At 50.0% G+C, this 25,589-nt stretch overlaps 1 protein-coding gene across 1 annotated transcript in view; it reads right to left on the bottom strand.

The window, feature by feature from the left end:
- The window catches only part of SPSB4 (splA/ryanodine receptor domain and SOCS box containing 4), a gene marked incomplete at both ends in the record, with an annotated part of 62,812 nt that overhangs the window by 10,153 nt on the left and 27,070 nt on the right, over nucleotides 1-25,589 (bottom strand). The window lies entirely within an intron of this gene.

The raw sequence follows: 25,589 nt of genomic DNA, 5'->3' as shown, positions 1-25,589 counted from the left end.
CAACCCGGCCTCACAGCTGACTGGAAAGTGGCTGAGCAGCTGGCAGCCCTGGGCTCTGGCCGGCCTCGGCCACCGTCTGGCAGAGCGGCCTCCCCAACCTCCTTGGGGCCTCAGCCTCTACCAGTGCGGCAAGTGGCTTGGCAAGAAGGCTGGGGGTCCTTTCTACCAGCTGACACTTGACAGAATAGAAGTCACCTTTAATCCTGGCAGTGGAAGGACTGACTGCACCCAATCAAATCAGGTTTCAACACACAAGAAAAAGTGAATGGCAAGGCCAGGGATGCCTGTGAAATACATGTTAGAGGATGAGCCTTGGTAATCCAGGGCCGTGGCTCCCAAGCTGCTGGCACAAGCCAGGCAGGCTTCCTGGGGGAGGTGGTGCTGAGCCAGGTCCAGGGGGCTAGCTGGTTACAATCTGCTATTATATCAAAAGCAAGGCTGGCTGCTCAAAGGCTCTCCTCAGCTTTACCAGGTGAGGCACATTTTAGCCACAGCATTGTCAAAAGAACGAGGAATCCAGTGACCTGAACCCCCTGTCCGAGGGCCTTCCATCCACCAGTACTCTCTGCCCTGCTGGCCAAGATCTCGGCAGGGCTGGAGCTGCCTGTCCGCCCACCTTGCAGCCATGCCTGGCCCCGCTGAAGCCAGGGGGGTTTACCTGTTGCCTTCTCCCAGCTCTGAGGCTGAATGAATGGCTCCAGGTGGGCACTGGGGACTCCCCTCCTGGGGTGGTTTGTGGCCTTGGCCTCTAAGGGGCCTTCTCAACCTCCAAGCAGATGCAGCCTGGAGGAACCTCTGTGTGCTTGGGTTGGGAAGGAGTGGGGAGAGGAAAGAGGGTCCCATCACCTGCCCAGCCTCTGAGAGCCTGGCTGGGGTGTAGGGAGCTGTGCTGGATAGGACTCCGAGCTCAGCCTCCACCCTAGTACAAGGCCAAGGCCAGTCTGTTTCAGCAGCAAACTTGAACCATGTAGGAGGATGGGTGCATTCTGCAGATGGAAAAATCAAGGCACAAAGAACATCACTGTTTTGATTAAAGGCTTCTCAAGAAGGGTTTGGGGGGGTATCAGAGTTCTAATGTCATTTTGTGGACTCGGTGGATAAAGTCTTGTCCAACTTGTGATGCTCATCGCACAGGCGTGTATTCATCCGACTTCTACTCACAAACGGGCTTTGCAGGTCCTGAGTAGACAGCCAGGCACACAGAGGCTCATGGGGCTACAGACAGGACAGGGAGACTGAAAAAAGCACAGAGTGGTCTGTGCTTAAGAGAAGGAATTGTAGGGGGAGCGGAAGGAGCCAGGAAGAGGGGCGCCTAACCCAGCCAGGGGGTATCCAGGATGGCTTCCTGGAGGAGGCTGCAGCTAAGAGAAGTTTTAGAGGATGAATAAGAGTTATCTCTGCTGAGGGCTGAGAAGGATGTCTGTTGGCTCTGAAGGCATATCTCTAAGATGTGTTCAAAGAAATCTCTTTTGTGTAACACTGGGAAACGTTCACAGTTTTCCCAGAAGACACTTTGAGGAAACAATAATCAATTGTTGGAGAAAGTCTAGTCTGTTAAAAAAAAAAAAAAAGTCAGTGCAGACTGTGGGCTCCCACAGGCAGGGACTGGCTCTTGTCGTTGCTGCCCAGCCCCGTGGCTCTGCTTTGGACATCGTGGGTGCTGGGCCAGTGGGAGGGTATCTGGGGGAGGGGAGACAGCTGCAATGAGCCTTCATCTCTACAAAGCAAACTATGGCCCAGCTCTTCTGGTGCAGGGAATGAATTTTAAAAGTAGCCCTTTCCTACTGCCCTAAGTCAGCTAAAGAACCCTCCAGCAAGGTTCCTGCAGGCTGACAGAATTAACAATACACTGTGCCGGCTCCGCGGGTCTGCTGGAGGGATGCTCCTGACTCAGCTGAAAACTTTCCCAGAAAATCTGACTGTTTATGATCTGGAGCCCGCCCCAGGGAGCTGCACAATGGCTGGACACCCTGGCCCTGGCCGAGGACAGCCTCTGGTCACGTGGGGAGAGCCTCAGTGGGGGAGGGCCTGGCTGGCGTGTACCCTGCACCACGGATCATCCCAACACCCCTAGAAGTTACCTCTGCCGCTGCAGCCATGGGAACAACCTGGCTGCCCCTACAGACACTGAAAGAAGCACGTCCAAAATAGGGAGACCAGGGAGCGGAGCAGGATCCTTCAGAGACAGTTGGTACTCATCCCCTCCAGGGCAAGGTTGGGGCCCTCAGGGATGGGACCCCCATTCCTCATGGTGTGTCCCCTTTGAAAGAAGAAAAATGAGCGTGGGGATAGCAGAACTTGCCAGCTGGAGAGCAGGACTTACTTAAAGCCATGGTAATGAACACAGTGTGGTATTGGGAAAGGAAGAGGCACACTCGAAAGTTCGAGAACTAAACTAAGCAAGGCATTATTTAGACACATACTATAGGTGTCTAAAAAGGAACAGGAAACACAGAATTCAGAGGAGTGGTTGCCTTGAGGCAGAGGGGATGGGGGTTGGCAAGGCTAGACCGTGGAGGCACAGAAGCGCCCGGTTGTCAATTTTCTAGTCCTTGGGTTGGATGACGGATTCATGGTGGCATTAAATTAGTAAGAAATAAATATAGGAATCAGCAAAGCAGAATAAAAGAGGGCTATGCACGGGACCAATGATGACAGTGTATTACAACCAACGATTCTGTTTCATCCAATTCTGTGTATCAGTTAAAAACAAAAAAAGAGACAGGGCAAAAGCGAATGAGAAGAGTCATGAGTTGGCCTTAATCTGGCTCAGTGAGAGCTTGGCTAGAAGATGAATCACAGTTAAATTCTAGTTAATGGGTAGTAACGCTCTTGTCTGTCGAGAACTTAGCATAGCCGCGGGGAAGGCGTCACTGGGAGGGAGAAGCCCAGGCCTGGGGTGAGAGGGCATAGAACCAGTTCTGGTCTCACAGGGCAGCTGCTTCCTCTGGAGCAGGGGGACAAGCCCCTCCTCACGGGGAGCAGGGGCAGGACGAGACGGGGGCGGAGGATAGGTACCCGGCGTAGGCCCTGGCACACGTGGGCCATCGTCAAATGACAGCTATTTTGTTTTCAGAGCAGCTAGTCCTTTAGGACAAAGTGCAAAAAAAAAAGAGGCAGCTTGTGTGGTGAGCTGAGGACCTGACGCCCTGTGGGATGCCTGCATGTCGACAACCACAGATAATTCCCACCAGAGGTCTGAGCAGGCCAGGAGCTGGGGTCTAACCCCAGCCCTGTGGGACCCTGATCCAGCCCTATTCATCAGAAGCAGAAGCACAAGGACACTCACGAGCGCTGGTAGATTTTCAAAGCCCATCTTGGTGTTCTGGGCTCTTTGGCTGGATTGCTGGCGATAATAATGAAAATGATGTGAATGGTCACAGCAAGGACTTACCTAGCACGTCCTACGTCGTGAGATGTTCTAAGCAGTTTATGTCTCACTGTACTTATACTTCACTATGACCCAAGGAGGTAGTTACTATCATGAAAGCCCATTTATAGACTGAGGAAACCAAGGCACAGAGTAACTCACCGAAAGCCACAGTTAAGTAGTGAAAAATGGGCCTGGAATTCAGGCAGTGTGGTTTGGGGCGCATCCTGTTGCCAAACTCTCCTGGGAAGGTAGGGGGACAGTCACTGCAAAGGAAATGCAGCCCTACTGATTCTGTCACTCAGTGACAGTGCCCCCAGGCCCCGGACCGCAACCCAACCCCATGTGGTAGTGCTAGATCACTGTCTGTGCACTAGAGGCTCCTGAATGGACTGGAGGTGGGCCCCTGACCCAACAAAGCCCAGCCCTGGCTGGCAGGTAAGCTATGAGGTGGCCTCGATGAAGGACACTGTCTATGGGGATAGCTACTAACGGGTTGTTCAATCCACCTGGTTCTGTCTGGGATTTGGCCTGAAGACCAAATCTTCAGGAGAGGAGAGGAGAAGGAAGCAGGTGCAGACCACGTGAGGGGTCTTCTCCTCTCCAGGGCCAACCACCAGAATCACCCATCCCTTCCCGAAGCAGCCCTGGGGGCTGTGTTCCTTGCAACCACTAAGGCCAACTGGCGCAGTTGACTCTTGTTTTCTAGCAAATTGCCAAGGTCAGGCCAACTTCCACTTGGGAAACGGCATCACTTTAGCCTCTTGCTAAATAGCACCAGCCCCAGGGGTTTAATATGAAGGCCTTCTAATGGATTTATTGTGTTTATTTGACCTTTCCCAGTGTGAGCCCAGAAACAGGCCCAGAGGAGGATGGCAGAAGCTTGTTTTTCTTAAGCTAAAGGAAAACTGATGAGTAAACTGAATTCTTGGATGGAGTCTGCTGAGTTTTCTCACCCTGGCTCCCTGCCTCCCTTAGTTACAAGATCCAATTAGACTCAAGAGGAGCCCGTGTTTACGGGATAGCTCTGGAAGAGGACAACTGTGTCTACTAAGAAGTGGTAAATGATGAGGTCTGCAGATAAATATTTTCAGTGTGTCGAGAGCCCTGATAAAGGATAATCGTTAGTATATTTAGCTATGACTGCTCTATTTCCACTTCTAGTCTCAAGGCAAATGATTTCTTGTTTTAAAATAACTTTTCAAAAAGTTAGTGATCAGTGCATGAATGAAACCATTTCTAGTGTCACAAGTATGGCTGGGTTTTAGACCAGAGGCTGCAAACTCCAGTGCCTAGGGGCCAGGCAGGTACCCTAAGTGACCAGTGCGGAGCAGATGAAAGCAGCGGGCAGGAGGAGGGTGGTGGGGTCCATGGACACCGGAGACACATGCCAGGGGTCATCACTCAGCTCTGGCCTCAGCTCCAAGCAGGAATGTGGGCCCCTGTTACCAGATTCCCTGCCCTTTCCAAAAAAGCCAAGAATCCAGATTTTTTTATGTGACATTTCTGAGTTACTTTAATTTGGTATGGCCAAATGAAATATTGACATTTCTAGGCCCAGACACAGCCCTGGGCTGACAGTGTCACCTCTACTCAGACTGAAGCTTATCTACCACCTTGATGGGAAGTCGGAACCTGCCCACCTCACACGGGGGGCAGCCCATCCCCCATGAACTGCCTGAGGGTCTGATCCAACCACAGAGGCACAAACTCCAGGGGATCCACGAGTTTGCCCCCCGTCCTTCCACAGCCATAATATCCACGAATGCATGTGAAAACCAGAGCTTCACGAAAACCCATTTTCTCCCTTTGGTCTCCGCGTGGATCCTGAGAGTCCAGATTGAGCAAATGTCACTCGCCCGGTCACCAGATACACCCACTCCTTCCCCCCACCAGTTCTCCGTGAGTGTGCAAGGGTGAGAACACTGGAGGAGAGGGCACCGCAGAGATCCCCATGGGGGGATGGTAGTGGCACCACCACCTCTGCGGCAGATGCGGAGTTCGCCCGGGCAGGTGCTGTGTGAGCACTGCCCTTGGTAAGCTGGTCAGTCCTCACAGCGCCTCTGCGCAGGCCCCGTGTGCCCTCACTTTAGAGACAAGGAGGCTCAGGCGCAGAGAGGGGCTTCCGAGAAATGGCACAGCCGTGGGCTCCAGAGTCTGTGTTCCTCACAAGACACCCCTCAATGCCCAGAACATTTCTGGATTTGGTGTAAGGTGCCTATAACACCTATCTTCCCATAAAATCAGGTATCTTCTTATTTCTTATTTTACTCTGGACAAGGGGTGGCAGATGGTAGAGGTTTATGGACAGAAACATATTAGCAGAGAAAAATGACAGACAAAATCAACTTTTTTGATTGTGGGAGTTAAGAAAATGCAGAAAAATCCCTTAGTTCAGGATGTGGCAAAACCAGTTTCCTAAAGGAACGTAGCTTGAGAGTCCCCTTGACCTTGGATAACAGTAATAATCACCGACTAATACTGTATTATATACTTGCAAATTGCTAGGAGAGTAGATCTTAAATGTTCCCACCACAAATAAGAAATGATAATTATGTGAGATGACAGAGGTGTCGGCTGACACTACAGTGGCAATCATTTTGTGATATGTAAGTGTATCAGATCAACACGTTTTGTCCCTTAAACTTACACAAGGTTATATGTCAACTGTATCTCAATAAAGCTGCAGAAATAAAAGGCTTATTTCCCAATTGAAATAACAATACTAATAACCTAAGGCAAGTAGCAGCTGCCCTCTGCTGAGCCCTGCCTCTAGGCCAAGCCCAGCCACAGGGGGGCTTAGATGCATCATCTCACTGGGCCAACACAGTGAGTGTAGACACAGCACCATGTCCCGTGTTATTTCGCAGTGAGGAAATCAAGCATCAAGGCTGGGCTGCTGGCACAATACTACATAGAGTGTGGGGGGCGGGCAGACCCGATGTGTATTCGCTATGTTTTTACCACCAGGAGTCCCATATTTCTTGAGGATCCGCTGTGTGCTAGGCCAGGTGCTGGGGAATCACAAAAGTCAGACACCCTCAATTTGAGAGGCACACAGCTTCCTGAGGGGGCTGGGAGGCGAAGGGTGCTTACCCCGTGCCATGCTCAGAGTGATTCAGTTCACCCCTCAGATATTTCCTGCATGCACATAGTTGCCCTGTTGACTGAAGTCTGGTGACAACTTCCTTGCACTGAATTTTATTTTATTCTATTTTATTTTTATTTTATCTTTTTTGTGGTACGCGGGCCTCTCACTGTTGTGGCCTCTCCTGTTGCGGAGCACAGGCTCCGGACGCGCAGGCTCAGCGGCCATGGCTCACGGGCCCAGCCGCTCCGCGGCATGTAGGATCCTCCCAGACTGGGGCACGAACCCGCATCCCCTGCATCAGCAGGCGGACCCTCAACCACTGCGCCACCAGGGAAGCCCTGGATTTTATTTTTTAATTGAGGTGAAGTTTGCCTAACATAAAAGGGACTGTTTTAAAATGCGTGATTCAGTGGCATTTGGCACATTCACAGTGTTGGGCAACCATCACCTCTGTCAAGTTCCAAACCATTCTCATCACCCACAAAGGAAACCCTGTATCCATTCAGCAGTTCCTCCCCATTCCTTCAGCAACTGCTAATCTGCTTTCTATCTCTATGAACTTATCTATTCTGGATATTCCATATAAATGGGATCATACAATACATGACCTTTGTATCTGGCCTTCTGCACTCAGCATGTCTTCGAGGTTCATCTGTGCTGTAGCATGTATCAGAATTTCGTTTCTTTTAATGGCTAAGTAATACTCGATTGTATTGATATGTCACATTTTGTTTATCCTTTCAGCCACTGATGGACATTTTGGGGTGTATTCCCCTTTTGGCTATTGTGATTAGTGCTTCTATGAATATTAGTGTATAAGTATCTGTTTGAGAACCTGTTTTCATTTCTCTCGGGTGTACACCTAGGAGTGGAATTGCTGGGTCATGTCGATTCCATGTTTAGTTTTTTGAGGAATCTGCCAGACTGCTTTCCACAGCAGCTGCATCATTGTACATTCCCACCAGCAATTTGTCCATACCCTCACCATTTCTTATTTTCAAATACTTGACTCTAGTTGGATAAGATTCTTGAAGTGAGAGACAGAAGACACAGGTCTGGCTCTGCCACAAATTCATTGTGGTAGTAATAACATAATAACATATATATTGATTAATAATAATAATGACAGTTAGCATTTCAAGTGAGTTTACTGCACCAGGCACTGTTTTAAGAACTTCCATAAATTAACTTATTTAATCCCCACAACCATCAACATCTTTCTTTACAGATGAGGAAAGTGAGTCACGGGGGGATCATAATTGGCCAAGGTCACACAGCTAGTGATCTGGGATTCCAACCCAGGCATTCTTAACCCAGGTCTAAGGGGCACACATGGCAACAGTTCTCAGCCTATGTGACGAGGAAGGGCAAGTCTCTTTGCCAAAGCAGGAGAACCCCTTTGCCAGATGAAATTTTAAGTACAACCCCAGTCTATTTAGCAGATAGAAGGGAAGCTGCTGGAAGGATGGGGTCCCAGTTTCCCATCTTAAGGTGGGGCCTTGGGGACTTCGGAGGAAGAGGGTTTTAGAACCCTCTTGCAAATTCCACGATTCTGAGTGAGAAACTGAGAAGTGAGTGAGAAGACAAAATCTCGGACACGACCAATGGCAGGCAAGGGCACAGCCTTTTGCTTTTAAATTTAATGTGTGAGAACACATTAGATTTACAAAGTCTTTTCCAAGGACCTGCACAAACATCCTATTTGCTGTCAGAGTGAACCATTCCAAAACACATTCAAGGATTTATGAGGTCCTAAAGAACCTCTATTGACTAGGATACAGTACTCAGGAACGAGGGAGATGCACTGATTTCAATCACGTGCCAACTGGAGCAGCCCCACTGTTTTCCTGCTTTCGTTTTAGCTCTTGTGGGGCCTCTTTCCTGCCTCGTCCGTCCAACCTAGGGACCCAGAATCACCACCAATGTCTGTGCACTTACTATGTGCTGGGCCTGTGCTCAGAACTTTTTTTTTTTTTTAATAAATTTATTTATTTCATTATTTTATTTTATTTATTTATTGTTTCTGGCTGCATTGGGTCTTTGTTGCTGCTTCGTTGCTTTTCTCTAGTTGCAGCAAGCGGGGGCTACTCTTCGTTGCAGTGCGCGGGCTTCTCATTGTGGTGGCTTCTCTTGTTGTGGAGCACGGGCTCTAGGCCCGCGGGCTTCAGTAGTTATGGCACATGGGCTCAGTAGTTGTGGCTCGAGGGCGCTAGAGTGCAGGCTCAGTAGTTGTGGCGCACGGGCTTTGTTGCTCCGCGGCATGTGGGATCTTCCCAGACCAGGGCTCGAACCCATGTCCCCTGCATTGGCAGGCGGATTCTTAACCACTGTGCCACCAGGGAAGACCACGTGGCTTCTGGAAGCCCAGAAGAACTTCTGACACATCATCTCCCTTCATCCTCACTACAACCCCTTGAGGGAGGTGAGACAGATCTGTGGTCCCTTATCCAAAACCCCGGGGCAGACTGTTTGGGAATTCAGAGTTCCAGAGTTTAGTAATTAGGTTGCATATGCCACGTTTTGCCTTACATCCCAGGGGTCTGGGGCAGCGTCTGCAATCACACACGTTGATATTTCTATAGCGAAACCTATGAATATTCACACTGAGTAAAATAAGAAACGACTCAAAATAGCCTCACACCAGTTCAGGCTGATCTGGCTGCCAAAGGAGTTCGCCCCAAACTTAGGAATGAAGTTTTGATTTTCAGAACATAGTCTTGTGCTAACATCTTCATCTGACGAAGAAATGAGGCTCTAAGAGGTGGAGTGGCTTGCCTAGTGAGGGTAACGCAACAGGTGGGTACTAGAGGTAGGATTCAAGCCAGAAGTCTGACTTGAGAGCCCATGTCTAAACATGGGAAAAGAGCACAGATGTCTGGGAGAAACAACAGAGTGTTCGAATCCCTGCTCTGCCACTTCGGAGCTGCAGGATCTGTCTTCACCCTGGGACCTTCGGCTCCTGTGGAGGTTGTTAGGACTATTCTCAAATATTCCAGCTCTCACCCTCCGGGCACAGAATCACCTTGCCCTTTCCTACTCACTGAAGTTAGGTGCGGCCATAAGTCTTGCCTTGGCCAATGAGTGGAAGTGCTGTGTGTCACTTCCAACTGGAAGCTTTAGCAGTTAGCTGGTCAGGGCATTGCTGCCTTCTCTTTTCCATTAGTGACCATTAGGGGCTGCTCCTAGTGACCCCGGACCTGAAGTGAGGACGCAAACCTTGCAGAATAGAGCCTCCAGGGGACTAGTGATGAGCATGCACCAAGGGCAAAGACAAATCTTGGTTGTTTGAAGTCAGTGTGACTTGGGGCTTGTCTATTACTGCAGCAAGACCTGGCCCATCCTGACTGATACAGGCTCTTTCTCTATAAAGTAACTGGTGTGAAGACTGAATTAAGTGGCACATGTGAAGTTCCAGGAGAGTGCCCGACCAATGGCATTAGTTGATTCCCTTTCCCATGCTCAGCCTGAATTCCCCAGCTGTAAAGAAGGGTGGGGGAGGGAGAGTGGATGAAGGGGGTAATAGTTACATTGCTCCGTTTAAATAACTGAAACTACTGTTAACCCATGAGGTATTCATGGAAAGGATTTTGTGGATGTTTACCCATGTATTGAGTCCTATGTGTCCCTCATCCCACCCGGGCAGTGGCGGAGAGGCTGGGTGGAGGTGGAGGGAGGCTGGGGACAGAATGTCAGCCCTGAGACAAACAGCTGCCCGAGGACTTCAGGTTCCTGATGGAAGTGACAGCTGTGGACCAAATATCCCCAAAGGCGGGACTGCAAAGGGCCCGCTTGTGTCAGGAGGAGGTTAGGAGGGCCAGGCAGCCTGCTGACAGCTGCTGAGCACGGGGGAGGCACCACTTCCTCCGAGAGGGGCGCCAGATGCAGGGAGGAGGCTGCGTGGAGGATATTCTCTGTGATGAGAATGCGCAGTTGCCAGGGGACTTGCAGTAAGACCCCATTTAGCAACACCGATTAAGGAGCTATAAATAGCACCTGAGCTCTTTCACAGGCCATAAAGCATACTTCCCTGCATCGCTCCCAGCCAGCAGCCTGCCCTGCTTAATTGGGGCTCAGAATAAAATACCTGGGATGCTGCTTCTGGATGGAAGGCCCGTGTTGTCATAGGGACCAGCTGCTGGGCTAGGGATGGGGCGGAGGCTGGACACAGGGCTGCTGCCGCAAAGGTGGGAAGGAGGAGGAGAGAGGAAGCGGAGGGGAGGGCACACGTCTGAAGGTGACTATGGAAGTCTGGAGCCACAGCACAAGAGGTGGTGCTACATCAGCTGACGGCCTGCAATGACCACCCAAAACGGCAGCCTCACCCCTCACCTTTGCCACCTGCTGGTCTGACAAATGAGGGTCACCAAGGCAGGGAAGTGGGTCGATGTGAGGGCAGAAGACTAGCGTTTCGGTCCTGGCTCAGTCACTGGACAGCTGGGAGACCTGGGTGGGGGGCTCCCCACTTTCTCTGGGTCTCTGGTCTTCTCCACTGCAACATGAGGGCGGCATGAGAGGTCTCTAAGCTCTAGATGTTCAGCCTGGGGCACTACCTCGGAACTCCCACCAGCATCAAGAAGAAGGAAGAAGCCCATCGTGTGCTGAGTCACCTCCAAGGTCCGTGAAGTGGAGAAAGAAGGGTGTGGGACTTCCTGGTGGCGCAGTGGTTAAGAATCCAGCTGCCAATGCAGGGGACACGGGTTCGAGCCCTGGTCCGGGAGGATCCCACATGCTGCGGAGCAACGAAGCCTGTGCACCACAACTACTGAGCCCGTGCGCCACAACTACTGAAGCCCACGCACCGTAATGAAGAGTAACCCCCGCTCGCCACAACTAGAGAAAGCCCGCGTGCAGCAACGAAGACCCAACACAGCCAAAAATTAATTAATTAATTAATTAATTTTAAAAAAAAGAAGAAAGAAGGGTGCATGTCAGCAGGGAGGGGAATACTGCTGTTTGTGTATTTTCAAAAAGTATCTTAGAAGAAAACAGGAGAATCTGACAGCACTCGTTGCTTCTGGGGAGGGTGGCTGGAAACAGGGGTAGGCAGGGAACTTAAAACTGTTATTTTAAATAAACCTTATGAATGTATTTAGTGTAAATAAAATCTAAATTTAAAAAATATGGGACTTCAGAAGGCCCACGTTTTAATGAAGGAATAAATGACAAACTAGACCAGTGGGGCCTCTTTCCATGAACTAGTCTCTTCGCTACTACTCTCTGCTTCATGTGCTCCTCAACTTGGCTGTGTGTTTTAAGCCTCTGTGCCTTTGCACATGCTATGCCCACCCCTGAAATGCCTTTCTCAGTGGGGCTCAGGTCTGATTCTAGGGTGTATACTGGGACCTGGCACAGAGTGCCCCTCAGTACAACACTCTGGGTCTCTGAGGACTCACGCACACACACAGAGCATTCATTTCCGATGATCCCCTTGTGGTTTATCTGCAGAAAATCAAGTCTCTGCTCTCACACCACCTCCTCCCTTGGCCTCATCTGAATGTGCTGGGAACGTTAATGTGTAACATCGGCCCGAGCAAAATACAATTAGGAAGGGATGCCCTGTAGCAACAAGTACTTGCAATAGAGGTGCCAGCAATGCCACGGTGAGGGGCCTGACTGGGGATCACTGATTTTGTGGATTCTTCACGGCAAAGATGTCGTCTGGGACTTCACCTCGGCTGCCTTCCTGCCTGCCGGCTCAGGAATCCCGTGGTAACGAGGCACCCCCAGAGAAGGGGCTGCCAGGCGGAGCGTCTTGGCTCTGCAGTCTAACTGGCTGGAGGAGCTCAGCAAGGCCCTCACCCTCACTCGTCCCATCCACTGCCTGGGGGGCTTGGACCAGGGTCCCTCTGACCCTCTCTGGTTCCCATCTATACCTTGGAGGGGGCTTGGAGCAGGTCCCTAAGGCCCTTCCTATTTGGAACTCTATCTGGAATTTTTTTTTTTTTTTTTTTTTTTTTTTTTTTTTTTTTTGCAGTACGCGGGCCTCTCACTGTCGCGGCCTCTCCCGTTGCGGAGCACAGGCTCCGGACGCGCAGGCTCAGCGGCCATGGCTCACGGGCCCAGCCGCTCCGCGGCATGTGGGATCTTCCCGTACCGGGGCACGAACCCGTGTCCCCTGCATCGGCAGGCGGACGCTCAACCACTGCGCCCCCAGGGAAGCCCGGAAGTCACCACTGAAATGTGTCCTCAGCATGGCTGTCCTCTGTGGATGGTAGCATGGGAGGACAGGATACGGTTGCTACCAAATGAAACTTCCCAGGGGCAATGAAGTGACGCTATCAGAAGGATGGCCTTATCACCCTGATGTAACTGAAAGATCAATCATTTATACACTTCCATTCTACTAACCCTTATGTTAGTTACTAATGGATTCCTGATGGTTTTGCCTCCAGCATCCTCTGCTTCCTTTTTTAGTAAAACATCTTTGGATTCCCTGTGGATTGTGTTTGTTTCGAGACTTTGCCCCCTCCCACCTTGAGGGGTGGAGCCTGTGACAGGGGCTAAGCCAGTCAGCACATTCCAATCCAGTGGCCACGGTGATTGGTTGGGGAGGGTGGGGGGGCGGGGAATGTGCCCAAATGGGACCAATCAGAATGCACTCCAGGACCTGTGCTAGGCAAAGCTGGCGCAAGCGTGCTGGCTCCTGCTGGATAAGGAGGGAAGGGGTGCCCCCAGGGGCTCCTGCAGACATGTTGGGACGCTAGAAAGAAGAAAACCCCAACCATGGGGCCTCCATCCAGAATGTGTGTCTGTTGGAGGCAATTAGGGACGGTGCTCTGTGGCATGGGAGATCTAGGGATCAGTGTGGAATCACTGTCTTTACTTAGATTGTGTCTTTTCATGTAGGTTGAGAGTATGAGGACCTAAAGCCCCATAAGACACCCCCAAGGCACCACTGGGCTTGAAGGAAGAAGGGCTGAGAAATAGAGAGAAACCAGATCTAGATCCTGGCCACGGTGTCTGAACCCTGGATACAGGTGAAGTTGAAGCCAGATTTACCCCAGAACTAAAAAGCACATACATTCCCTTTATCAACGCAGTTCGGGTCAGGTTTCCGGTTCCTTACAAGTGAATACAACTAATAACCTCCCCCACTGTGCTAAGTCTTCGCTAGATCCTGAACTTAAGTCCTTGGACTACGATCAGAGGTCATTCCTGGTGGAAACACCCTAGTGTGTGGAAGAGGATCGCTCTCTGGTCCCCTGAAGAAAGGCAGGGGGCGAGAACTGACCTTAAGCGCCTGGAGTCTGAGAGAATCCCAGAGAAAGAGTGAGAACCCACAGTGGGCCAAGCCGCCCACTTGCAGGAGAAGGTGTTACCTTCACACAGTGGCCTGAGGGCTCCGGAAAGCCCTACTTGCCCAACCCCGCTTCCCCCTGTGGTGCCTCAAAATCTACCTGCACAATTCCCCCAGGTTCAATGCAACGTAAGAGAGACAACGAAGGGTCCGGGAATGTCTGTTAGAAGGGATCTCCAGGAAGAATACTGGTCCATGCCGGAGCTGCACAATCAAGGATCTGCTGTCCAGAGAGCTGAAGCGGCTGACTCAGGGCCAGCGGGGTGGGTCTAGGGCAGGGCACAGACTGGAGCCCCTGGGTTCTCACTTCCAACACAGAGTCCCTCCCACTGGCCACAGCTGCTGTCTGGTTAAGTCTTTTTTTTTTTTTTTTTTTAACATCTTTATTGGAGTATAATTGCTTTACAATGGTGTGTTAGTTTCTGCTTTATAACAAAGTGAATCAGTTATACATATACATATGTTCCCATATCTCTTCCCTCTTGCGTCTCCCTCCCTCCCATCCTCCCTATCCCACCCCTCCAGGCGGTCACAAAGCACCGAGCGGCTGCTTCCCACTAGCTATCTATTTTACGTTTGGTAGGGTATATATGTCCATGCCTCTCTCTCGCTTTGTCCCAGCTTACCCTGGTTAAGTCTTTGCTCTTCTCTTTTAAATCTCTCTCCCCTGCTATGTAGGCAAAGACTCTGCCACCAGGTGGCAATATGGAGTTACCGCGTTCGGCGTAGATTCAGTGAGCCTCATAGATTTGCTTTTACATAAAAATGTATCTTTATTCATCTCAAAAGATAATTGGCATATAAAGCTATGATTAATTTGAATAAAACCTCGAGGACAAACCAGAAGATTAAAACAGGATTACACACATTGTCTCTTCTTTACTAATTACTTGCCTCTTTCTAGCCCTGCTGAGGAGGGAGTGGAGAGAAGCCAGGCTTTGAAGTCAGACTGGCCTGGCTGTGAAACCCAGCTCTGCTTAGTTGTGTCTTAGCTGTATGTGTCTTAGCTGTAGGTCTTAGCTGTATGTCTTCGAAAGTCACTCCTCTTTGAGCTCCACACGTCCGTCCATCTGTAACAATGGCTTCACTACTACTCTGGACAGGGCTGCCGTGAAGGAGAACTTCCTTGTTGCATCCCCAGGGCTAGCATACAGCACGTGCTGATTAGGTCTCAGCTGAAGCAATGAATGCCACACCTACTGAAGTGTTTTGCATAATACAGCAAGTACTCTATAAATGACACTTCTTATCAGAGGCAGAAAGGAAGCAGGTCTACCAGTGCAATTACAGGCCATGGGCAGTTAAAAAAAAAAAAAGGAGGGGGGTTTGTAGGGGATGTGAGAACTCACCAGAGGCCAGAAATCACAGTGTGTCCGTGGCTGCCCACGAGCTTACGGCATAAGGTTGATGCTTTTCAACCGCAGTGCACATCATCCCCCCTCACCGTGCACCTCGGCTCTGAAACCCTTCTAGAATCCTCGCTGCCTCGAGAGGAGGGTCTGCAGGACAATTCCCATTCAACTCTCTCCGTGAGCTCCCTGGCCTCACCTGTGGGCAGGGCGCTAACAGTCCCCAAAGCACGGTGTTAAAGAAGATTCTCGGGGAACGGGGTCTCCTTATCTAACGCCGGCTCGAGGGCTGACTTCCCAGGCTCAGGGCCTCATTCTCTCCCTCTGCAAAACCTGCAGCTGGCTTGGCTGGTGCCCACGTCCCCTCCAGAGGGAACACCCCTCCCCCTCGGGCTGACTGGCCTTCCCAGGGGCACAGAATTCGCGTAACTTCAAACCTTCTCAACTCTCAAGGAGCAAATTATGTGACACTTTATTTTTCCCAGGTTGAACGGGCAGAGCTAGCACCTCATAAAGTGACCGGGAAAATACGTGGCTGGTTTTGTAAGCCGGGGCCACAAAGGCTCACTTGTGATGGGTGGCCCTGCCCAGGTCTGGGCAGCGAGGTCCGCAGACAACCACTGCTCCCTTGACACCGGCCCCCTGCGTGCAGGCCACGAGGACTGGCAGCCTCTCAGCCCCGCCGGGCCATCTCCTCCCACCTCCCACACCCTTCCAGACCCTGAGCTGCCAAAAACAACACCAGCCATCGGCCCTGCAGGGGGGATCCTCGGGGTGGAGGGAGGCCCTCAAAGAAGCTTCTGTGGACTGGTCAGCGGCAGCCACCCAGGAGAGGTCTGCAGTGTGTCTGGGTCATGGTCTGGCCCCAGGAGGGCTCCCCTCAAGGAATCCACCCTCGTGCTTCCCAGCCTCCCTGCCTTTGCTCCCACCATCCCCCCTGCCTTTGCTCCCACCATCCCCCCTGCCTGGACCACATCTCCTTGTCCTCTCCACCCACCCCTCTCCAGCCCTGCAGGGCATCCTCCATCCTGTCACTCTGGGCCCACAAGGACTGTTCCTTTGCACGAGCTGACAGCACTCACTGCCTGGGCCTCTCATGAGATAATGAATCACACCCTTCTTGGGGTGCCTCTTATTATTTAATGCTGGGATTGTTTATTTCACTGACACCTCATTTATTTGAAACTTAGGGAAAGAGCTGTTTCAACATCAGTGAGTTTTTCTGACAAATTATCCTTGTAAATACCAACTTACTTTCAGCTTGATCTCTTTGGGTGGGAATTTTTCTAAAATGCATTATGCCTTCATTCTTTTTAAATTTTATTTTTTCCGTTTTACTGAGACATAATTGATACACGACACTGTATAAGTTTGAGGTGTACCGCAGTAATCTGATATATGCATATACAGCAAAAGGGTATTATGTCCTCCTTTTAAATGAATTATCCCTAGATGGAATGGAATCCATTTTTGAGGATGCAGAATTAGAAAAGAAAATGCCACTTCTGGTACCGTGACCTTGCTCTGTTCGGCTCCCGAGTTGGGGGCTGTGTGCCCCTTTGCTGACTGGTCCCAGATGGCTATGCTTTGGGAGCTCATGCTGGCTGTCGCTGTTCTGTGTCCCTCCACGTGGGTAGGTGGTCCATGCTGCGGGGGATGAAGTTGGTGTGCTTGCCTCTGGCCTCACCTACCCCCTACGCTCCCATCTGCTGTTTCTATTCTGTGAAGGGAGGGGGACGCAGATAACAAAGCGTGTGTCAATGCCAGTAGGATGTGGATGAACAGCAAAGAGTATCTGAGAAGGGCTCCTTTCAAGGCCCCACGTGAGTCTTCTCGTTCGCTCTCAGGGTTGGGGTTGTGTAGAGCTGAGGGTGCCACATAAGGGCATTGTTCCTATGCTGCTGCATCCGTGGGGTGATGAGTGGGGTCCCCTGTGCCCATACAGAGCCTGACTCAGGGTAGCTCAGAGACAGGGCCCAGCTGACTTGCTTTGGGATGTGTGACCTGGATGTGGCTCATCCCAGAGCTCCATCATCAGCTCTTACTTTAGAATCAATTGCATCCTAAAAGGGAAGCTGGGCCTGCAGGTGGAGCTGGCTCAGCCTCATCACGGGCTCCCAGGGGCTGTGGCTTCAGGTCGCTGGCGGCTGCCGTCTCCAAAGGGTGTGGCTTTGGGACGGGTAAAGATTTCTAAAGCCTTGTTGCAAACAATCGCTGCATCTGATCTGTGGTTCTTGGGAAAACAGAGATGTCCAACAGCTTTATGCAGCACACAAGACAGGCATGGGCACTTAGGAACCACCTGGTTTCTTGTAAGTTACCACAGCTGGTTCGGGCTGCAGTAAATCCTCTTTTAAGACCTGGGAACAGAGGGGCTGCACAAAGCGCAAGCTGGGTGCAGTGACTACACTGCAGTGTCAGGATCCAGGGACGGGGGAAGAAAGGGCCTAAGAGGGGCCTGGAGACTCCAGGTCGGGTGTGGAGGCAGAGAGGTGGCCTCTCTCCTCCAGGTAGGGTGGCCCTGCTGCCCTGAGGTTGATGAGCTCTGCCGGGCAGCGTGCCCCTCCCTGGCGATGTTGCTTTCCTCGAGTGGCTACTTTGACCACGAGGCATCTCGAAGGTACCACTTGGCCACCTGGACTTGGGCACTGTTAGTGAGCTTGTAATCTCGCCCATACCCCAAATTATCCTCACTCAAAATTCTTAGATACACAAAGCTTTTACTTCCTGCTTGCTTCCTTTGACCTTTTTTTCTTTTTTTGGCTGCACTGCCCAGCATGCAGGATCTTAGTTCCACAACCAGGGATTGAACCCATGCCCCCTGCAGTGGAAGCATGGATTCTTAACCGCTGGACCGCCAGGGAAGTCCCAACTTCCTTTAATCTTTGTGAGACCCTGCCTGCCCCCCACTGCCAGCTCTGTTTCCTGCCATGCTCCACGTGTGCCACCTGCCATCTCCATTCCTAAACTGTACCAGGCTCCTTCCTGCCCCAGGGCCTTTGCACATGCTGCTCCTTCTGCCTGGAACACCCTTTTCTTCACTCTCACCCCATAGCAGACACTTTACTAGTTTGTTACTTTTTCCTCTGAGCTTACAGGGTCCCTAGATGGGCCTTCTCTGATGCCCAAGACAGACCAGGCCCCTCACACACTCTCTCAGCACCCTCTGCTTCCCCAGTGTGACGCCTAACACAATAAGAACCACAGGATAATCTCTGTACTTGGCTGTGACATGTCTGCCTGTGGACTTATAAGTCCCATGGTGGTGGGATCCCCGGCTGCCTGTTCATGGCCTTATCTCCAGCACCTAGCACAGGGCCTGGCACATAGTTCACAGTCGGTAAATACTTGCTATTAATCAATGTCCACACACTTCACTCCAACTCAAGCCATGCCGGGCTGTCCCCAGACCCCAAGCCCTCTCATAACTCTAATTTCTTGCTCTTTCTGCCTGGATACACCTTTCTTGCCTAAGTAGTTCCTGCTCTTTGATGAAGGAATGAATAAATCAATGAAAGCATGAACCAATAAACAAACTATCAGAATGTCAGAGAATTTATAATTCTCTGAGGCCCTCCACTCTACTGTCTGAGGCCCTCCACTCTACTGAAAAGGCACCAAATGTGTGGCAAGAGAAGTGTTCATAGAGGAAAAGGCCCTTGAGTGCAAGTAGTGCCCACAACAAAGCTCAGTGAATGCACAAGCATCCTTCTAAAATGCTTTTGGGAAATCCTAAAAAGTCTCTGGTGAGCAAGGGCTGGTGAGTGGACATGAATAGCGTGGAACCTACTATGATGAATTTGAGATGGGCGTGCGTCATCAGTGCATCTTGAACCTAGTGTGCTGTCTGTTGTGCAGCTTAAGGAAGGGGAAAACATTCATAAGGTGGAAAGAGCCTAGGTGTCTGTCATCTGGAGAACATTATGCAGGTAGTAATAAGAGCTACCTGGCAGTGATCACGTCAGCATGCCAGCACTGTGCTAGGCAGTTTGTATGCCTTATATTATTGAATCCTCAAGAGAACTTTGAAAGGTGGGAGTTATATCCGTGTTGCAGATGAGAAGATGGAGGTCCGGAGAGGTTGAGTAACTTGGCCAAGGTTACAGAACTCGCTGTGGCAGAGGTGGGCTTTACCCCAAGCAGCTGGAAGCCCAAGTCTCTGCCCCCACTACAGAGCGAGGTGCTGGTCAGGGGTCTCCGGGCAGGCGTCTCCCAAGCTGAAGGTGAAGTGCTGCCATGGAAACAAGGTTTCCAGCTTCCAGCCCTGCCAGGTCTGCTTCCCGAGTCTTTAACCAGGTCTCCCCCAGCCTCCCAGCCTGGGGGTCTGCAATGGCCAGGAGGAGGGGAAGGGAAGCCCTCAGACCACTTGGGCCAGGCCACTAGGGCACATGGGGACAGCCTGTGGTGGGGTGGTGGTGGCAGTGTCCAAGGGGATGGCAGTTGGGCTCTAAGGTCCCCGTCCTTCTCCACAGGGACCTCCTCCATTGCCGGCCTTGGGCAGTCTGGGGGCGTGATTAAGGGCAGCCCCATTCACCTCCCACCTGTCCTTCCATAACTGCAGAGCTGCAGGTCCCATAAAGCCCGTCCTCGGCCTCCTGGAAGTTATATCCCTGCATGGTCACCATGTATCTCCACCACCAGAGGAGCAGCTAGTTGGCTTGGGCCCTGGAAATGGGGGGCCTCTGAGCCGCTCACAGGAACTCCTTGTCAGGTTCATGCAAGAAACATTCCCCAGAGAGCTACTGTGTGGTTAACTCTCTGGGCACCGAGGGCACCCTTGCCTTCTCTCTCTAGGTTCCAGGCTCAAGCCCAGGGCAGCCAAGTCCTGGGAGGCAAGGTGTCCCCTATACAGGCTCTAGTCCCCTCCATCCCTCTCCACTTGTTCAAGCCATCTTGAGGCATCATTCCTGAGCAAATGGAGACCTGTGTTGAGCAGATGAGGCTTTACCCTCTGTACTAGTTAGCTAGGACTGCCGCTACAAAGTGCCACAGAACTGTATTGTCTCACAGTTCCGGAGGCAGGAAGTCCAAGATCCAGGTGTCAGCAGGGTTGGTTCCTTCGGAGGCTGAGAGACAGCGTCTGTTCCAGGCCTCTCCCCTAGCTTCTGGTGGTGTGCTGGCTGTCTCTGGTGGTCCCTGGCTTGTAGACACATCACACTGATCTCCGCCTTCATGTTCATGTGGCATTCTCCCAGCAGCTGTGTCTCTGTGTCCAAATTTCCCCTTTTTATAAGGACACCGGTCGTGTTAGATTGGGGCCCACTCTCATGACCCCATCTTAACTTATTACATCTTATTTCCAAGTGAGGTCACCTTCTGAGGTACTGGGAGTTAGGACTTCAGCATATGAATTTTAGGGGGACACAGTTCAACCCATAACACTCTGTTTACTTTATGCAAGGGGAGGCCAGGGTGATAGGGAAGAATGATGCAGCCCAGCAGCTGACTATAGCGTAGCTGGGTTGACAAGAGCCCCCAGAACACCACTGGAGAGCCAGGAAAGAAAGTGAGACCTTTTGTGCAGAAGGCAGCACAGGGTGGGCACAGCCACGGCAGCCAGAGCAGGGGGCCACGTGGCTGCCGCGGGGCCATAACAACCACTGCCGCAGACCCGTGGCTGCCCAGTCAGGCCAGGGCAAGACCAGTCAAGACAACGCTGCAGCACGTGTCTGAGGGCTGCACAGTCTACGACAGCGCCGAACAGAGGGGATTCTCAGAAGGTAAACATAAGCCATGTTGGGCTTTAGGTCAGGGGGCCCCAAGAGGCTGGACAACCTCACCACCAGCCTATTCTGATGCCCCAATCTCTTGCTCTTAACTAAATCTGAGTTCACAATAAAATGCCTTCCCGACAGGACTAACAACCAAGCTCACTTAACATAAATTCCCTCTAAGGAAATGGTGCCCACCCCCCAACCCCTGGCCCGGGTCCTGAGTCTCTGCGAGGCACTACAAGTTTGAAGCTTCAAAATATACATGTTAGTTTAATTAATTAGGGAATCCTTTCCTGGAAAATCAGTTGGCACTCAGGATCAGCAATCTCAAAAATGAGCCATTATTTTTACTCCTAACAATCTACCATGCTGATGGAAATAAAAAGGACAGCAAGTATAAGCAGAAGCATTCACTGAAGCATTATGCGTAAAAGGGAAAAATTGGAAACAACCTAAATGTATGGAAGTGAGGATGGTTAATTACATGACGATATAACCAAATGGTGACATATTATTTAGTCATTAACAATTAAATTATCCCACCAACACCACCACTACTTAGTACTCTTCTAGAAGTACTGGCCAAATAATTAGTAAGAGAAAGAAAGAAAAATTGTCATTATCTGCAGACAATACGCTTGTATACCTAGAATACCCAAGAGGATCAGAAGGGAACCTACTAGAGAAATACGAATTCAGTGAAGCAGAAAATCACTGGTAATCAAAAATCAGCAGCTTCCCACTAGACACAGAGCCAGCTAGGAAATATAACGGAAGATAGGATTCCTTCCATAATAACTACAAAAGAGATGAAATACCTAGGGCTAAACATAACAAGATATGTGTAAGACTTGTAAGAATAAAAATTTAAATCAGACTAAAGGACATGACAGAAAACTTGAATAAATGGAAAGGCATTTTATGTTTGCAGAGGAGTACTCAATAACTCAAAAACGCCAATTATCCCCTAAAATAATCTATAAATGCAGTATGATCTCAATTAAAATACCTTCAGGTTTTGGGGGACCTTACCAAAATGATTAACTAAGGTTTGCCTGGAAAAGTAAACACAAAAGAAGAAACAGAAAAACACTAACATAAAGAATAATGAGGCAAGCTCAAAATGGATTAAAGACCTAAATGTAAGGCCAGACACTATCAAACTCTTAGAGGAAAACATAGGCAGAACACTCTATGACATCAATCACAGCAAGATCCTTTTTGACCCACCTCCTAGAGAAATGGAAATAAAGACAAAAATAAACACATGGGACCTAATGAAACTTAAAAGCTTTTGCACAGCAAAGGAAACCATAAACAAGACCAAAAGACAACCCTCAGAATGGGAGAAAATATTTGCAAATGAAGCAACTGACAAAGGATTAATCTCCAAAATTTATAAGCAGCTCATGCAGCTCAATAACAAAAAAACAAACAGCCCAGTCCAAAAATGGGCAGAAGACCTAAATAGACATTTCTCCACAGAAGATATACAGACTGCCCACAAACACATGAAAGGATGCTCAACATCTTTACTCATTAGAGAAATGCAAATCAAAACTACAATGAGATATCATCTCACACCAGTCAGAATGGCCATCATCAAAAAATCTAGAAACAATAAATGCTGGAGAGGGTGTGGAAAAAAGGGAACACTCTTGCACTGCTGGTGGGAATGTGAATTGGTACAGCCACTATGGAGAACGGTATGGAGGTTCCTTAAGAAACTACAAATAGAACTACCATATGACCCAGCAATCCCACTACTGGGCATATACCCTGAGAAAACCATAATTCAAAAAGAGACATGTACCAAAATGTTCATAGCAGCCCTATTTACAATAGCCCAGAGATGGAAACAACCTAAGTGTCCATCATCGGATGAATGGGTAAAGAAGATGTGGCACATATATACAATGGAATATTACTCAGCCATAAAAAGAAACGAAATTGAGCTATTTGTAATGAGGTGGATGGACCTAGAGTCTGTCATACAGAGTGAAGTAAGTCAGAAAGAGAAAGACAAATACTGTATGCTGACACATATATATGGAATTTAAGGGAAAAAAATGTCATGAAGAACCTAGGGGTAAAACAGGAATAAAGACACAGACCTACTAGAGAATGTACTTGAGGACATGGGGAGGGGGAAGGGTAAGCTGTGACAAAGTGAAAGAGCGGCATGGACATATATACACTACCAAACGTAAGGTAGATAGCTAGTGGGAAGCAGCCGCATAGCACAGGGAGATCAGCTCGGTGCTTTGTGACCGCCTGGAGGGGTGTGATAGGGAGGGTGGGAGGGAGACGCAAAAGGGAGGGGATATGGGAACATATGTATATGTATAACTGATTAAATTGTTGAGAAAAAAAAAAAAAAAAAAGAATAATGAGGCAGAAGCAGTCCTACGGGCTATTAAAAGATTTTTAATCATAGCGCTACAGGAATTAAAACCATGTGGTCCTGGTGAAGGCCTAGACGGATGGATCAATGGAATGCTGCATTTCTCCAAGAATCGGCAAAAAGCTGCTCCTTGTAAGAAAGTGGTCTGGTGGAGAAGGAAAGGCACGGATTTGAGAGCCAGACAGACCTGGGCTGTCCTCCCAGCCGGTGTGGCCTTGGACGCCTGTGGCTTCTGTTCTGAGCCTGTTTTTGTTTCATGTGAGTATCGTGAGAACTTAAGAAGGTTATGTATGTAAAGTGCTCAGAACAGGGTCTCAAATGTACTCACTGAAAGGTCACTATTACTATCAATAATTTATTATCAATATTATTTTTATTTTAAAATTAATTGAGGACTTCCCTGGTGGCGCAGTGGTTAAGAATCCGCCTGCCAATGCAAGGGACATGGGTTCGAGCCCTGGTCCGGGAAGATCCCACATGCCGCGGAGCAGCTAAGCCCGTGCACCACAACTACTGAGCCTGTGCTCCAGAGCCTGCGAGCCACAAATACTGAGCCTGTGCGCCACAACTACGGAAGCCCGCACACCCTAGAGCCCACGTGCTGCAACTACTGAGCCCGCGTGCTGCAACTACTGAAGCCCGCATGCCTAGAGCCTGTGCTCCTCAACAAGAGAAGCCATCGCGGTAAGAAACCCGTGCACCGCAATGAAGAATAACCCCTGCTCGCTGCAGCTAGAGAAAGCCCGCGCACAGCAACGAAGACCCAATGCAGCCAAAAAAAAAGTAAAATTAATTTAACTATTGAATATTACCACTCTGCCACCCAATCAGAGGCCCCCTGGCCTTGTGTTCTGTGGCACCAGCCACACCCCAGCTCCCCAAAGAGCTGCCTGCAGATCCCCGACCCATCCCTCCTAGCCTAACAGAGAGAGGCCAGTCCCCGTCCTTCATGGGAGACAAGCAGAAAGTCCAAATGAAGAGACCTTAAGAGATGCTCCCACGAAAGGATCAAGACTTTGGGAAATGTGAGTCTTCCGAGAGATGGTGGTCAGCCTTCAGAAACACAGTCTCTCTTGTTTAAAAGCCTTGGTCGCGGGCCCAGGACGGTATCATTGAAGCTCTTCCACTTCTCAGGGTGGGTGAGGGCGGCAGTAGCGGAGGAGATGGAGGAATCGGCATCGTGGGCCCAGGAGTCGACGAAGGCCCTGGCCTGACTTCAGGGATGGCCTGCGTTAGGGCAGGGTCACTGGGTCACACAGGCGCTGGGAGCTAGTGATGCACAGTCCCCCCTACAGGCTGAGGGGTCTGGCCTTGCTCTGGCCACCAACACAGACTTTCAAGACAGAATGGAACAAAAAGAAATGGTATTTCAGGGTGACAAGCTGGAAGCCATGTACCAAAGACACCAGGTTGAGGACAGGGGACCCAGAGACAGGAAGGTCAGCCAGGATACTGATGCAGCTGACCAGGAGAGAGGGGAGAAGACAGTGGGCCTGGTTCAACCATGGGGCACGTCAAGCACAAGGCTCTGGACCACAAATTTTTCAAGGGCCTTAAAAAATGTTTGAGAACTAGGGTGAATGTGTTGATTCAAAAGCTACTGAAAGAAAGTTGCAAAATTAAAATTAACACGTTAATTAAATATTTACCCAAAAAAAGCATCGTGTCAAGAAGTCAAGTGCAACTCAGCTGACAGTTACACCTTCATTATATTTAATGTAGGATGTTGTGCATTTTTCATGTTTGTTATGATGATGTTACCACCTGTGAAAGCAGTGCAGGCTGGAAATGATAGATAATACCGAGCAGGGAATTAGAAACCCAAATGCCCTCCATAGTCTAGGAAATCTGGCATAGTGCAATAGGATAGAACCCATCAGGGATTCCTATAAAGTCCTGCTTTTAGGCCTTGGAAGTAAATCTGGCTGGCAGGACATATTATTCTGTGACAATAATATTCTGTGACAATATTATTCTGTGACATAATATTCTGCGAAAGAGAGTCACAAGCTCCCTGACACTGGACAATGAGAGCCGCCTGCTCAGTTAGCTAAGACTAACAGAGACCACATCAAAAGAAGTATGAGGTTAGGGCTTCCCTGGTGGCGCAGTGGTTGAGAGTCCGCCTGCCGAGGCGGGGGACACGGGTTCGTGCCCCGGTCTGGGAAGATCCCACATGCCGCAGAGCGGCTGGGCCCGTGAGCTATGGCCGCTGAGCCTGTGCATCCGGAGCCTGTGCTCTGCGACGGGAGAGGCCACAAGAGTGAGAGGCCCATGTACCGCAAAAAAAAAAAAAAAAAAAAAAAAAAGAAGTATGAGGTCCAAATGAAAGGTCCCACTATAACTTGGGTTGGAGAGGCCCTG

This window comes from Hyperoodon ampullatus, assembly GCF_949752795.1.
Source record: "Hyperoodon ampullatus genome assembly, chromosome: 5".
NCBI classification, from domain to species: domain Eukaryota; kingdom Metazoa; phylum Chordata; class Mammalia; order Artiodactyla; family Ziphiidae; genus Hyperoodon; species Hyperoodon ampullatus.
This window is presented reverse-complemented; position numbering and strand designations above follow the sequence as displayed.